This window comes from Ursus arctos, unplaced genomic scaffold (assembly GCF_023065955.2).
Source record: "Ursus arctos isolate Adak ecotype North America unplaced genomic scaffold, UrsArc2.0 scaffold_36, whole genome shotgun sequence".
Lineage (NCBI taxonomy): Eukaryota > Metazoa > Chordata > Mammalia > Carnivora > Ursidae > Ursus > Ursus arctos.
The window spans coordinates 22,971,119-22,986,924 of NW_026623050.1; the positions used below are offsets into that span (position 1 = coordinate 22,971,119).

Consider the following 15,806-nt stretch of genomic DNA (forward strand, 5'->3'; position numbering starts at 1 on the left):
AGGCCTCCTTATTCCCTGATCCATTTTGTGTTTGGCTGGAATGTTAGAGAGCACAGTTCTCCACGGCACTTCAAGACCCTTCCGTAGAGCCTTAATGACCCTAATGTTGATCTGGACCTAGAGTCTTGGGCGAGTGGAAAAGTTAAAACAATATTCAGGGCTCGTATAGATGATTATCCTAATACTTGGCTTGAGGACCACATCCTTCCTCCCTCGATTGCAGAGGGTTTGCAGACTGCTCGAAAGTTCAGAGCAATGATCTGGCCCATGACCAGGAAGCGAGAAGAAGGGTACGACGTGTATTGGTCATGAAACCTCATTCACGAGTTCACCTTATTTTTCCCATCCTTATCTTCCATGCCGGAATTTTCTTTTTAATAAGTCTTGCATTGTTTGCATCTTTAAGAAGTGCCTTCAATTCTTTCGAAGCAAGGCTGAATATAAAGAAAGTGTAAGTATATTCCTCAGAAATCCAATGGACTCTTGTTCTTAGAATGGAAGAAAAAAAAAGTGCAAAGGTTTTTCTGGCCAGGAAGGGAAGACTGCGTAGTGCAAAGCACCCACAACATCTTCTGTGTAAAAACCAAATGGGATCATTTAAATGCATATTTTCTGTTGAAGAAAAAAATATACACATGGTGCTCGCTTTGGCAGCGTACATGCTAAAAGTGGAATGGGACAGAGAACATTCGCATGGGTCCTGCTCAAGGATGACATGCAAATTCATAAAGCATTCCTTATTTTTATTTTTTATTTTTTTTTAAGATTTTATTTATTTATTCGACAGAGATAGAGACAGCCAGCGAGAGAGGGAACACAAGCAGGGGGAGTGGGAGAGGAAGAAGCAGGCTCACAGCAGAGGAGCCCGATGTGGGACTCGATCCCAGGACTCTGGGATCACGCCCTGAGCCAAAGGCAGACGCTTAACCGCTGTGCCACCCAGGCGCCCCGCATTCCTTATTTTTAGATATTGGTCAAAGGGTAACAAACTCCCAGCTGTAAGATAAATAAGATCTGGGGATCTAATGCACAGGATGATGACTATAGTTAATAATATCGTATTATATACCTGGAAGTTGTTAACAGAGTAGATCTTAAATGTTATCACCACACACACACACACACACACACACACACACGTATGCACACACACACACCATAATTATGTGAAGGAATGGAGTTATTAACTAACGGTATTGTGGTCATCATTTTGCAATACATACGTGTATCTAATCATCACGTTGTAACCCTTAAGCTGACATATGTTATACGCCAGTACTATCTCCGTAATGCAGAGGAGAAAAAAATTGCAACTACAGGGAAAAAACCACACACACACACACACACACACACACACACACACACACGATCGGATTCAAGAAAATGGGAATTTCCAGTACAAAGGAGGCATAAGGACATGACACTCCTCATCTCAGGAAGCCCCTCAAACAATTAGGGACCCGTTGCATCAAGTCACTCACACGAGATTTTGGTGGGTCCCTTTGAAAGCCTGGGGTGGGCCGTGTGGACATGCCGCACCAGCAGGAGGGTGCTTAGGGGGCTCTGGGAATCCCAGTTCCTTGCACACAGTACAAACTTTACAAATATCTCTGAATAGATGGAAAAGATGAGTAAAACAAAACAAAAAACCCACCACAGCAAAAGCAGACAAACAACAAAAACCATTACGCCTGCATGCTAAGCTCACAGACCACCTTCAAATGAACTCGGGCAGAAACGATGTAGCAGCACCCAGAAAAGCAGGTGCAATATAGGGCCCCAGTCCTTTGAATCCCCTCAACGGCACTTTAAGATAGATGTGGCTTTTTTTGTTTTTTTAAATATGGACCGCTTCGTGAATTTGCGTGTCATCCTTGCACCAGGCCGTGCTCATCTTCTCTGTATCGTTCCAATTTTAGCATATTTGCTGCTGAAGCGAGCATGAGGTAGATGTTTTTTCTCTACTGTTTTTCAGATGAGGTTAAGGAAGGTTAACTAATTTGCGCAAGACCCCATCACCAGTACGTAGGATTTAAGTCCAGAGCCGTCTGATTCTAAAAACAGACTATTCCCTCCATCTACCCCATTACTGCCCCAGCTCTTCTCCTGTCAAGAACACGCATCCGAGGCCCCATAGCAGACGCGCTGACTCAAGTCTCTGGGGAGGGACTTGGAAGCATATGTTTAACAAGAGACAAGATGATTACGATTATCACAGAAGTTTAAGAGCACAGCTCTGTTGCCTCAGGTGGGAAACTCTCTCTCCCTTTCGCTGATCAAACAGGAGCCATCAGAGAGTTGAAGCTCACACCACAAAATCAATCGTGTCGTTCTGGAGTTGATCAGATTATACCATTATAAGATATTTACTGCTCACTTTGGTGCTATAGCCTTGTCTAAGGTAATCTGGATCCTGAAACGCAAAAACAATTTTGGAACGTCAAAAACGGATGCTAGTGGAGTCCTCAGATTTTTTCACTTTCCTCTCCGTCCCTCTGTGGTCCTTCAGAGCACAAGTTAAAAATTCAGCTTCAGCTCCTAGCAGCTTGAACTGGTGCCAACGTGCCAGCTGTGCGGGGGCTGGAGGGCGGCTGGAAGGAGAGTCCCAGGCTGAGAATCAATCCTCCTGTCTGGTTGCCCACCAGACGGCTGTCATTGGACGAGCAAATTCCATGATCCAGGAAGTAGAAAATCCATCACTGCTTGGTTTGCTTTTCTTAGTGTTTTTCCATGCCCGATGGCAACAGGAGAGGCCAACAAAGTCTGCAGCTTCCATCCCCATCAATGGAAGCAAACGACGTATTTGTACCACCTAAGCCCTTAATGAATTAAATGGAAAGCAAAACGGTGATTCCTGACAGGACCGAACTTAAGTCAGGCTGTGAAACTCCACGGCGCTGCCAGAAGTAGAGACGGACGAGTTGAACTGAAACCTGACCACTGCTTCTCAGCAATTTTACTGTAAGTTATTCCCGGTATCTCAGAGGGAAATTTGAGTTGGGGTTAGAGAAAAGTATGGAGCTCATTTCCCCCATGTTGAGCACAGATTATTGTTTTAAGAATTTCTTTTATTTGCTATTGCCAAGAAACTTGCTGTGAATGAAATTTCCAGGCCTGGTGTCTATAAGAGCAAAAAATGACAGTTATATTTTACACTTAATAGTTCAATATGCTTTACTATGCTTCTATTCCGGAATGTTCTTGATCTTCTTTAATCTTTGTAACAACTCAATAAAGTTTATACCCTCAATTAACATTATTTTACAGATAAGGAAACTGGTAGCTTCCTCGTAGAGTCCTTAAGTAATCTGCAGCAAGTCCACAGCTCATAGCCGAGAGCCCATTCCAACGGAGGCCACATATATAGGCCACTCGGGTCTCCAAAGACAAATTCCCATATTGGATTAAAACGTAAGACCCAACAATATGTTTGTTGCTTAAAGATAGGTATCTTTAATAAAATAATGCAGAAATGCTAAAAATTAAAAAAAAAAGTTTTATTGAGGAAATTCATACAACAAAAAGGAAACAGCTGGTAAAGGTGGAATCATATAAAAGATTTTGAAATTAAAAAAGTGGAGGGAGGGTGCAAAGAGGCTCCCGATTATAATGAAAAATATAAAAACAACAGTGAAGACATGGATTACCCCAATTAGAAATGCAAAAACAAATGGAATAATTTTTTTAAAAAAAACTGCTGTAATGGGAGGTGTGAATTCATGATCAGCCTAAGACAAAAATGAGACAACCTTAAAAATTATGCTTCAACAGACAAAAATTTAGTAGTCATTGAAGATGTGACAAAAGGAGATAAGAGTTTGAAAAATAAAATAGAGGCTATGAATGCTATACACTTAGTATGCGAGAACCAGTGAGCATACATTGAACTCAGTAAACATAGACAATACGTTTTTCTCAAGGTACAGGGCATTGGTGTATATATGCTGACTCTTAAATAAGGTTCCAAAACTGAGTCCAGAGGAAGGTTATGTAGATATATTTTCTCACCACAGTGCAATAAAGCTAAATGCTAATGATATAAGTAAAAATACAATGAAAGGAGACTTGGGCAAAATAACGATCGAACCTACAGCCTTGGAAGTAGACGGTACGGGGTGTAGACTATAACTCCATTCCTTACTGCTGTGTGACCTAGGCAATTTACTGAAACTCTCTGAACCTTGGATTCTTCATCTAAAAATATGACTCTACTTTGCAAAGATGTTATGAATTTTATCTATAAAGTACATACAGTAGGGGCGCCTGGGTGGCTCCGTCAGTTAAGCAGCCACCTTTTGGTCTCGCCGAGGTCTCGATCTCAGGGACATGAGTTCAAGCCCTGTGTTGTGCTCCAAGCTAGGCATGAAGCCTACTTAAAAAAACAAAAACAAAAAAAATTAAAGAACAAAAGAAAACAAAAAAATATAATACTAAGCCTTAAAGGAAGGCTGAAACCCATACGTCATACAATTATGATCCCATATTTTCAATATATTCATATTTTATTTAACTAGGAAAAGCCCAGAATTTTTGTTGATTGAAAGCAAAAGTCTAGGGGTGCCTGGGTGGCTCAGTCAGTTGAGCGTCTGCCTTCAGCTCAGGTCATGATCTCAGGGTGCTGGGACAGAGCCCTGCATTGGGCTCCCTGCTCAGCGGGGAGCCTGCTTCTCCCTCTCCCTCTGCCTCCTTCTCCCTCTACTTATACTCTCTCTCTCTGTCAAATAAATTTTAAAAATCTTAAAAAAAAAAAAAAAAGAAAGCCAAAGTCCAGAAAATATATCTCTAAATACTAACAGTGTTCATCAGTATGCCCTGGATTTCTGATGATTTTTGTTATTTTGCTTTTTTTTAAACTATAAAATATAGTTAATACACAATGAAACAATAATAAATATGAAAATAAGCATACAATTCTTTAGAACATAGTACAAGTAGAAAATAAATATTAATATATTGAGTGTCCTATAGGTGGGGATTGTTGTGAACATATAGTCATTTCAGTGGTTGCCACAGTCATCATCATTATTGTAAATTCTAAAATGCTCTCTTTCTCTCTCTCTGTATACACACACGCACACACACACATATACAGTGTATTTACAATAGATGATAAAATAAACACCAACTTAAATTATTTTTAAATTTAAATATAAATTAATTTTAAATTTAGATTATATAAATTTATTTAACTAGATATAAATATAGATATAAATATATATTCTATAATAGATATATATTCTATAATATATACTATAGTATTATAAACAGTGCTAAAGTACTTTAGTACTATACTATATAACATAGAGTGTACTATATAGTATAGAGTATATGTATACTATATGTATATGTGTATACTCTATACTATATATATGTATGTAGTATACGTATATACAGCATATATATAGTATATATGTATGTATACTATACTACATATATATGTAGTATGTATATGTATATATACACTGTGTGTATACTATACTATGTATGTAATGTGTGTATATATATATAGTGTATGTATACTATTCTCCCTATATATGTAGCATACTATATATGTATGCTATAAAATAGTATATATATAATATATATGTATACTATATCTATACTATATATGTATACTATATGTATACTATATATGTATACTATATGTAAAGTATACATAGATAGCATATATATAGTTTATGTGTATATTATACATATATAGTATGTATATGTATACAATATACTAATATATATACTATATATAGTATACAGCATATATACTGTATACTATATATGTACTATATGTATAGTATACAGCACATATATAGTATATGTATACTATACATATATAGTATACAGCACATATATATAGTATATATGTAGTATACAGTGTGTATATATAGTGTATGTATATATACTGTATGTGTATGTGTATATACTATATGTATAGTATACAGCATATACATACTATGTATAATACTATAGGTTATGTTACTATACTATATAACCTATAGTATTATACATAGCATTACATATATAAAAACCACAATACTGGGATAACTATATTATATGCATGTATATATAGTGTATGTATTATGTGCGTGTACATATAGTGTATCTATATATAGATATATATAGTATATATAGTATACAGCCTATATATACTATGTATAATACTATAGGTTATATAGTATTACACATTACTATACTATATAACACTATATGCTATACATAGCATTACATATATAAAAAACACAATATTGGGATAATTAACAATTTGAATGTGGGCTATGGAATTAGATAATCATATTGTATCAATATGAAATTTCCCAATTTTCTTAACTGTTAAATTCCCTAATTTTTAAAAAAGAAAATGTCTGTCACAGGAAATATACATCAAAGCATTTAGGTTTGTTGGGGCACCTGGGTGGCACAGCGGTTAAGCGTCTGCCTTCGGCTCAGGGCGTGATCCTGGGTGTTGTGGGATCGAGCCCCACATCAGGCTCCTCCGCTATGAGCCTGCTTCTTCCTCTCCCACTCCCCCTGCTTGTGTTCCCTCTCTCTCTGTCAAATAAATAAATAAAATCTTAAAAAAAAACCAAAACATTTAGGTTTGTATGTACATCTGCATCTTATTGTCAAACGATTTGGGGGAGAAATTCACACACAGAGAGAAAATGAATGATAGAGCAATCAGGGAAAATATAAACAAACAAGATATAAACAAATGGTGAATCTGGGTACAAGATGTGCAGGATTCATACTAGTCTTTTAACATTTCTGTAAGTTTAAAATAATAGAAAAATAAAAATTTACAGCAACAAAAAATGAATACATGAGTAACGATTTCTGACAACAGCAACAAAATCTCTCCTTAACAACAGGATGAAGTGGGAAATTAAGAGCATGATAATAACTTTTGAAATATTATAAAATTGAAAATACCACCTGTCAAACGTGAGGGGAGTAGGCACAATCAGGGCCCAGAAGTAAAGACAGAGACGTGTTTTAGAAATACGAAATAAGTGAACTCAGCATCTGATTTACAATCTTATAAAAAGAAGAGAGTCAACATGGGGAAAATAGGAAGAAAGTAGTAAAGATGAATAACAAAAAGAAGCAAGCTGAAAAACAAAATATCCGTGGAAATAATAAGTAAACTTAACCGTTCATTGTCTGAAAAGATTATAAGATATATTAAAGCCCGTGGGAATGTAATAAATAAAGGAAAGGGTGTGAGTCAACAGAATTAAAAACACACAATTGATGTAAAGGATTTTATTTTTATTTATTTTTTTTAAAGATTTTATTCATTTATTTGACAGAGACAGAGACAGCCAGCGAGAGAGGGAACACAAGCAGGGGGAGTGGGAGAGGAAGAAGCAGGCTCATAGCGGAGGAGCCTGATGTGGGGCTCGATCCCAGAACGCTGAGATCACACCCTGAGCCGAAGGCAGACACTCAACCGCTGTGCCACCCAGGTGCCCCGATGTGAAGGATTTTAAACTATAAATGATGGCAATGCACCATTTAGGATAATTTGAAATGTTCCACCAAATGGACAATACAAAATATAAAATCAGCAAAACAAGATGGAGAAGACATGAAAATGATGATGAAGGAGTTAGAACTTGAGAAACATATTAAAGAAATCACTCCCTGGGGCGCCTGGGTGGCTCAGTCGTTAAGCGTCTGCCTTCAGCTCAGGGTGTGATCCCGGCGTTCTGGGATCGAGCCCCACATCAGGCTCCTCTGCTGGGAGCCTGCTTCTTCCTCTCCCACTCCCCGTGCTTGTGTTCCCTCTCCCATTGCCTGTCTCTCTTTCTCTGTCAAATAAATAAAATCTTAAAAAAAAGAAAAAGAAAAAGAAATCACTCCCCTAACCAAAGAAATATGACCTAAGCAAATTGCGTGAACAATATTTCTGTATATTCAAGAAACAGATTTTGCCCTATGATGTAATCACTTCTAAATCACGGAGGAACAAGACCTGATATCCAATTCATCCTCGGAGATAAGTATCAGACACATCCGCAAGTCTGTGAAAAATACCACACATGCAGGTACACACACAAACACACTCTTATGGCAAATGTACACAAGTGCTTTTAAAACCTATAAAATTGGTTTTAAAAGAGTACTATCGAGTTCAGACATATAGTAGATTTTCCAAAAATAATTGTTGGCGGAGTGAATCAATAAATATACAGGCATGTGAATGAAGAGTTGATGCAGTCGGTTAGCAGAGGGCACTGAGGGCATGGTGGGCAGGAAGGAATGGCTTATGTAAGCCATGAGTTTGCTAACTTCTTAATCACCTCGTCCACATCAGGCCCAATGAGCAAGGGCAGAAAAATCACTTTTCACTGAGCTTTGAGAATGCAGCTGTGGTAAGAAAGTGTGATAATCAGTAATGGTAAATTCTAGGAATGCCAAGAGATCACCACACATCAAGGACACCTTCAATAAAAGAATTAGGGTCTTTCTTTCTTTCCTTCTTTTTTTTTTTTTTTTTTTTTTTTGGTGAGACTTAAAATAGGAAGAAATAAAGACACTAAGGATTGAAGAGTTCGCGGAATATACCATCCCTCAACATGTCACTTTGGCGCTACGATCATTCTGAGCTAAAGGCACTTGAAAAACAGCAGATTCCAGAAGGACATTCTAATCTTCCCTTTCTTCCTAAAACGGGAGATAAGAATTCCCGTGTGAAAGACGCCCTTCCAGTACCAGCGGGAAAGCGCTGTTCTTCAATAGAGAATACAAGCTAAAAGAAATCTGTGCCAGCAGACCTTGTTAAAATACTTGTTATCTTCCTTTAGCTCCCCTACGTAATTCAGTTACCCCCACACTGCCGCTCTTTGTTCAGCCCCGTATAAAAGCCTGTAGGTTTTGCCGTTTCTTTAGGTCTTCCTTTCCTTATGACGGCTCCTGTGTCCTGTAACACTCACACATTTATACGTGGTTCTTCTGTCTACCTTCTGTGGGTTTAATCCTCAGGCCCACCCAAAACACCCTCAGAGGGTAAAGGTAAATTTGCCTTTGCTACAGAATGTTCCTGAAGGAAAAGACTGCCGGATCGGACTACATGAAGTTGAAAACCGCTCAACAAAAAACACCACAGGCAACGTGAAAGAAAAGTCGCAAGGCAGATGGCGAGGAGATATTGGCAACGCATGTAACCACAAAGAAGCCACATCAGTAGGAAAAACACAAATGAACGACTCGAAAGAGGGGCAAAAGATCTGAACAAGCAATTGATAGTACAAGACATCTGAAAGACCGATGACCCGCCTGAAAGGATGCTCTCGCGTACTTCACCAGTAATCAGAAAGATGAAAATTGAAACACTGTTTTACATCCAGCAAACAGGTGAAAATGAAATAGTCTGACACTATCAGGTGCAGCTGATGAGGTGGAAGAATTGGAGAAACGTTCACATTTGGATGATGTGTTCACTGGCATAAACATTTTGGAGAATAAATGGTCAACACCCGGCAACACCGAAGAGACCCGTACCTTACAACCCAGAGGTTCACTTCTTGGGGTGAACTCTAGGAGCTCACACTCCTAGAGTCCATTGCAACATTGTCAGTAACAGCAAAAAACACACAAACAAAAAAGCGAGTCACAAATACCCAGCAACAGGGGCGCCTGGGTGGCACAGTTGTTAAGCGTCTGCCTTCGGCTCAGGGCGTGATCCCAGCATTCTGGGATCGAGCCCCGCATCAGGCTCCTCTGCTGGGAGCCTGCTTCTTCCTCTCCCACTCCCCCTGCTTATGTTCCCTCTCTCGCTAGCTGCCTCTCTCTCTCTCTGTCAAATAAATAAATAAATAAATAAATATCTAAAAAAAAAAAAAACAAGGGGGAAAGGGTGGGTGGGAGGGTAGATCGCATCATTCACTGCTGGTGAGAACTTAAAATGATATAAATTTACTTAATGTGGCAGTATATGTGAAAGAGCAAAAAAATACATATATGTGTGTATATATGTATATATACATATTTATAACTTTTGCCTCAGAAATTCTACTTTAAGAAATTTAAGAGCAAAGGAAGTGATCAGAAATGTGGGCCAAGATTTATGCTTAGGTATCTTTATAGCAACATTGTTCATCACAGTGATGTCTTAGATACCCTAAGCTGATAAAAAAAAAAAAATAAAGAACTAAGTAATTATGGTACATCTACAGAATGCAATACTCTATAACTGTTTAAAATAATATTTTAAAAGAATATTTAATGCCACTGAAATATTTCATTAACATGCTGTTAAGAAAGGTTTGCAGTTGTATTTTTAAAAACAAATGAATAGGCAGGAAGAATAATTTGGAGGTATCCACATGAAAATGACAATGGTGGTTGTCTCTGGATGGTGGCATTATGGGTTTTCTTCACTATGTGTTTCTTTTTGCTCTTCATTTTCTTACTTTTCAATAATAAATATTTATTTATTTTATAATAGAAAAGTTATTTAAAATAAAATACTTACCAAAATAAGCTTTGGTTGGTTAAAGATTTAAATATAAAACCTAGATAGGGAAGAAAATTGAAAAAAGGTGTTTATCACCTCTCTGGGGGCACTTTAACTTTCTCAGCTTGGAAGCAATTTTTTTTTTTAAGATTTTATTTATTTATTTGACAGAGAGAGAGACAGCCAGCAAGAGAGGGAACACAAGCAGGGGGAGTGGGAGAGGAAGAAGCAGGCTCATACTGGAGGAGTCTGATGTGGGGCTCGATCCCAGAACGCTGGGATCACGCCCTGAGCCGAAGGCAGGCGCTTAACCACTGTGCCACCCAGGCGCCCCAGCTTGGAAGCAATTTTAATGATTGCACTATAAAAATTAGCATTACTAAAGATTTTTTAAGAGGGAAAATGTTTCTATTAAACATTACAAAGAATTAAGATCTATCATAAATAGCTAATTCAAATTTGTAAAATCAATGTCAATTTCCAAAAGATAAATAGGTAAAAGACAGGACCATTCCCATAAGGGAAATACAATTAGTAGACAAACAGAGTGGGAAAATGTTAATTCTCTCTAGAAATCAAAGAAATGGAAATGCAAAGCCATCCGAAGATGACAGTCTGCATATTCTAAAAGAACCAAAAAAAAAAAAAAAAAAAAGTTGAATGCTAATATCCAGTGCTGGTGAAGCTGCTCAGAGATTGACTCAGACGTTCATTTACAACCATATCACTCCCACCCTTCAGGTGGAAATGCTACCACGAAGAATTTATTCTTAAGAAATACTTTGGCAGAAGCAGACAGGTCCCTCCTTATCTACCTGACTTCTAACTGTTGGAACTCCCAGGACTCGGCCCTCTGGCATCTTCTCTCTTCCATCCATGTGCACGGTCTGCAGGAGCTCATCTATACATATACCCAAACCTCTCTCTTCACAGGTCTCCGGGGAGAAAGCAGACCAGAACAGAGATTTCCCTGGGCATGGTTGGGGGGAGGGTGGATCTTGAGGACAGTTCAAGGGCTCTGAATTTAGTCAGAGAAGCAATGAAGACAAGAGGGACCAGCAAAGGGACACCTAAAGCAAGTTTTACCATATTAATCGTTTAGGTTAATAACCAAATGTTTCAGGCTTTATCCACTAGGAAGTACCAGTGTGGTCCCCAGAAACTCCCTAATTGCAGTAGCCCTCAGCTTACCTGTAGGCCGCCAGAGCTCAGCTGCCCTTGATCCCCACCCTCCAAAGTCTGAGGGAATTATTTTTGTGAGGCAGTCCATCAACCACTTGAAGTGGGCAGATCAACACTCCCTCCAGAGCTCTACCACACTAGAATCCAGAACTTTCCCTCTGCTAGTGGCCACCAGGGACCCTGCTGTCAACAAGGTGGACCCTGCTCAGAGATCAGGAAACAGAACTGTTTCAACCCCATGTCTCACACAGTCTCTTGGTTCCACAGACATACTCACCCACTTGGTGTCCCAGTCTGGGGTCTCTACCTCACGTGGGTCCTTTTATGGCTTAAGGATGTTTGGACATTTACCATCCTTCATTGTCATGACCTTGTGAGGTCACCAGTTCCATTATCCCCATCCTTATTTAGAGGTCACGACTGACCCAAGGCAGAGCTGGGCTCAAACCCAGATTTTTTGCTGTCGGTCCATGTCTCTCTCCATGCAACCAAGTTTGGCCAAGACTGGGTCTTGCTACTCCCATTAACAGCCTACCACTTCCTTTTTTTGTTCATACATTGCCCATGAAAAATGGACAAGGGGAGTTAGTTTTCTAGGAAGAGTTAAAACAAGCAGGTTTGCTCTGGAGATGATATGACAGCAAAAAGAAAGAGTCCCCAGAGGCAGGGAGCGCTGTGTAAATCTGACTGTGTTGTCCTCCCAGCTCCAAGATCCCAATTACACACCAGCTGACCTCTGAGATCTAATCTCAGCTGTTTCCTAAGGCATCAGGAGGACAATTTGCTAGCCCAGGAGTTCTCGGGACCGTCAGATTAGGAATGAAATTGCGGAGTGAAAAATGGCTCTCTCCAGGGTAGTGCTCCAGGCCCATAAATTTAAAGGAAGCCTAGACACAGCAATATTTTCCTCCTCCTATCCCTGAACTTTGCCTGGAGGTAGAGCTCCTTCCCCAGCCCGGCTCACTCACTCACTTCCTCCACCCCTGCAGAATGTGGGCTGCTAAGGACAGGGGTGCCCGTGGGGTCCACCTGGATGATCTGACAGTTTCTCAAGGCATAAGAATTGGGGCTGATGGAACCCTGAGACATTTGGGAATTCTTGTTTGGGGTTGAAGAGATCGCCCCTCCACCAGACCCAAAGGAGAGAAAAAACAAACTTCTCAAAGGGAGATTTGCACCAACTGGCCTGGTTAGGACCATATGGATAGTCCTCTCTGGCGCCCAGCACGAGCTTTGCCCAGGGGTGCATGGATTCTCTGGCCCATGGACATGGTCCCTGGGGTCTGAGGAGTGGGGTAGACTCACCACCAAGCTCCTAGACCTGACTCCAGAAAATCACCAATCCGGGCCGGTCCGAGAGGTGCTATCCGCTGTAAGGAGGGCCCCTTGCACTCGAGAGCCTGTTTTCTCTACCCACTAACTTCAGAAAAGGAACCACACTTTCAAATTTAAATTCAGGGTAGCTGGTTCAAGACAGGGGATGGGAATTACTCAAAACACAAGAAAGCAAATATCAGACAGAGGGGGCCTTATTTTTTAAATAGAAAGAATACATCCCAACCTACACAGTTAATTTCAAAATCAAGAACAGGACAGAGACGCCTTGTATACTTTTTTTCAAAAACACTATAACTAGTTGTCCTGTTCTTTATTCTAGCCAGATAGGTGGGCAAAAAAAGAGAAAAGGAAGGAATAGGTAAGGGTAGGAGAAATAAAAAGCACAGTGAAGGGGTGCCCAGGGTGGCTCAGTCGGTTAAGCATCTGATTCTTGGTTTTGGCTCAGGTCTTGATCTCAGGGTGGTGAGATCAAACCCCATGTCAGTGCAAAGTTTGCTTGGGATTCTCTCTCTCCCTCTTCCTCTGCCCCCCCCCCCCTGCTTACTCTTTCTCTCTCTCTCTCTCTCAAATAATACATAAAATCTTAAAAAAAAAAAAAAGAAAGAAAGAAAAAGCACAATGAAACATTGTAATTAATAATCGTAGGGGACATGTATTGTGCTGGACACTGTGCTAAGGCAGTTCATGGATTTTTCTCATTTATTTCTCCCCCAAATCCTTGAGGTTAATAATAGTACTACCCCTGTGCTGGAGTGCTGAAACTGAGGCACAAAGCTTTCACGTAATTTGCCCACTAAACAAGCCAAGAAGGCAGAGGGCAGCATGGAGATCCAGTTCCGTTATCACAAAGCCTCAGCTCAAGAGACAAAGATACAGAGAGACAGCCTTTCCTCCCGAAGGAAACTTACCCTGCTATCTTTAGAATTCTGTAGCTAAGTACTTTCCTTTATCATTTCTTAACAATACGAATTACAAGGGAGATTTCGTGCTTCAATGGAAAACGATGCATTGTGTATGCACTGCGCTGCGGTCAGGGTTATCTGATTCTGGCGTTCATTGCCCTTGAGGCATTTTATAACTCCGCACACCGCAGATAACTGGGAGCAATGCAAAATGCAAATTCTGCCCTGTCCTGTGTGGAAGTTCAATTGACTTTCCTCCCACCCTGGAAGGTGCTGGCTTTCTTTTCAACATTCCTTTATCCATATACATTTGGGAGGGGTAGCTTCTCCCTCGAACTATTTATATCAACACCCTTACCAGCTTCCTCATTAATGAGCTAAATAAAATTCTTACCATATGTTCATTTTTAATATCTGAATGAGAGACATGATCTTATCTTTAAAAGAAAAAAAAACAGTATGTCTTGGAGTGCCTGGGTGACTCAGTCGGTTAAACACCTGACTTCAGCTCAGGTCATGATCTCAGGGTCCTGGGATCCAGTCCTACATCGGGCTCCCTGCTCAGCCAGGAGCCTGCTTCTCCCTCTCACTGTGCCTCTCCCCCACTTGTGTGTGCTCTCTTGCGCTCTCTCTCTCTCACTCTCTTCCTGACTCTCTCAAATAAATAAATAAAACCTTATTAAAAAAATAAATAAAATTTTAAAAAGAATGCCTTAACAGAATTATCAAAGCCTGTCAGAGCACCCCATAGCTTTCTGGACAACCCTGGGCATGATCTGACCCAAATGGTCTCAAGGGCATCTGGGTAACTGGCAATGCTGTGTAAATAAGGTCATTCATAGTGTAGCCTTAGGCCCCAACAACTCCCTGTCAAACACTCTGTTCTGTCCATGACAGAGCTTCACGAGCAAGAACTCCAGGCCCCTCATGTTCGCTGGACTTTTCTTACTGCTGATTAGGAAAAGTTTATCTGCATATAAAGTATCTAGCTCTACGCCACCATAATGTCTCCGTGGCTTCTCTCTTGAGCTAGTCTTTTGGGCTATTTCAGGGCTCTCTCCACGAAATAGCTGACAAAGGGCTTGAGAACATTAGTTGGGAAAAATGTAACATAGCAAGTACGCGATCTACGGCTTTATCTGCCATGCAAGAGCACGCGGCACAACCTCATTTTCCTTTCACCTTACTTACAAGAGGACGGCACACTTGGCACACTCGCTTTTTTGTTGTGTGGCCTTTGGAGTTAGACAATTAGAATTCAAATCCTGTCCCGCCACTTACTAGGACGTGGGTTTGGGCAAGTCAGTAACTTCCCGAATTCTCTGTACAAAGGGGAATAATGAGCCCTGTGTCATAGGATTGTCTCTGAGGTTTCAATGAGTCACACGGCAAGTCTGGCATCTTTGGGAGTTGGCTCCTGAACTGTTAACCCCTGAGCTTAGCGATCAATGACTAAATGCGTCATCAAGATACCACAGTGGCTGGAAAAACGATGAGCCCTTGATAGCACTTGAAGCAGATCCTTGGGAACTGCTCTTGATTTTTCAGAGCCAAGGACTTCACTTGCTAACCCCAGAAAGCTTTTGTGAAACGAGTGTGTGACATGGTGCGAATACCCACCGCCACAGAGAGGTTTGGGCATTTCGATCCGAGATGCTTCAGCCCGGCCTGATGCCCGGGATGGGGTCAGTGCCCCCTGGGAATGTCAGAGTCAGAAGCATGGCACCCAGAGAAAGAGAGCCAGCACGCTGACAGCCCATCTTCCTATACTGTGTCTTTGCTCTCTTGCAAACAGCCATCCCGTTCATGGCTTGGTTGGTCTCCCCGAGTAATCCTGCATCATCACCCATCACCAAGCCAACCAACAGCCCAAGCAGCTGGAGGACACAGGCAGAGTCTAAGTTATACACTCCCTCTTTCCCACAGAGGAG

General features: G+C 40.5%; 2 non-coding genes across 2 annotated transcripts; one reads left to right on the forward strand and one right to left on the reverse strand.

Annotated features, from left to right (window-relative positions):
• Positions 1-642: 642 nt before the first annotated feature.
• On the forward strand, positions 643-745 carry LOC113269756 (U6 spliceosomal RNA). The gene has a single exon (XR_003321566.1). It is a non-coding gene; the product is annotated as a U6 spliceosomal RNA (small nuclear RNA).
• A 1,092-nt stretch (positions 746-1,837) lies between these two features.
• On the reverse strand, positions 1,838-1,939 carry LOC113269754 (U6 spliceosomal RNA). The gene has a single exon (XR_003321564.2). It is a non-coding gene; the product is annotated as a U6 spliceosomal RNA (small nuclear RNA).
• Between the last annotated feature and the right edge of the window lie 13,867 nt (positions 1,940-15,806).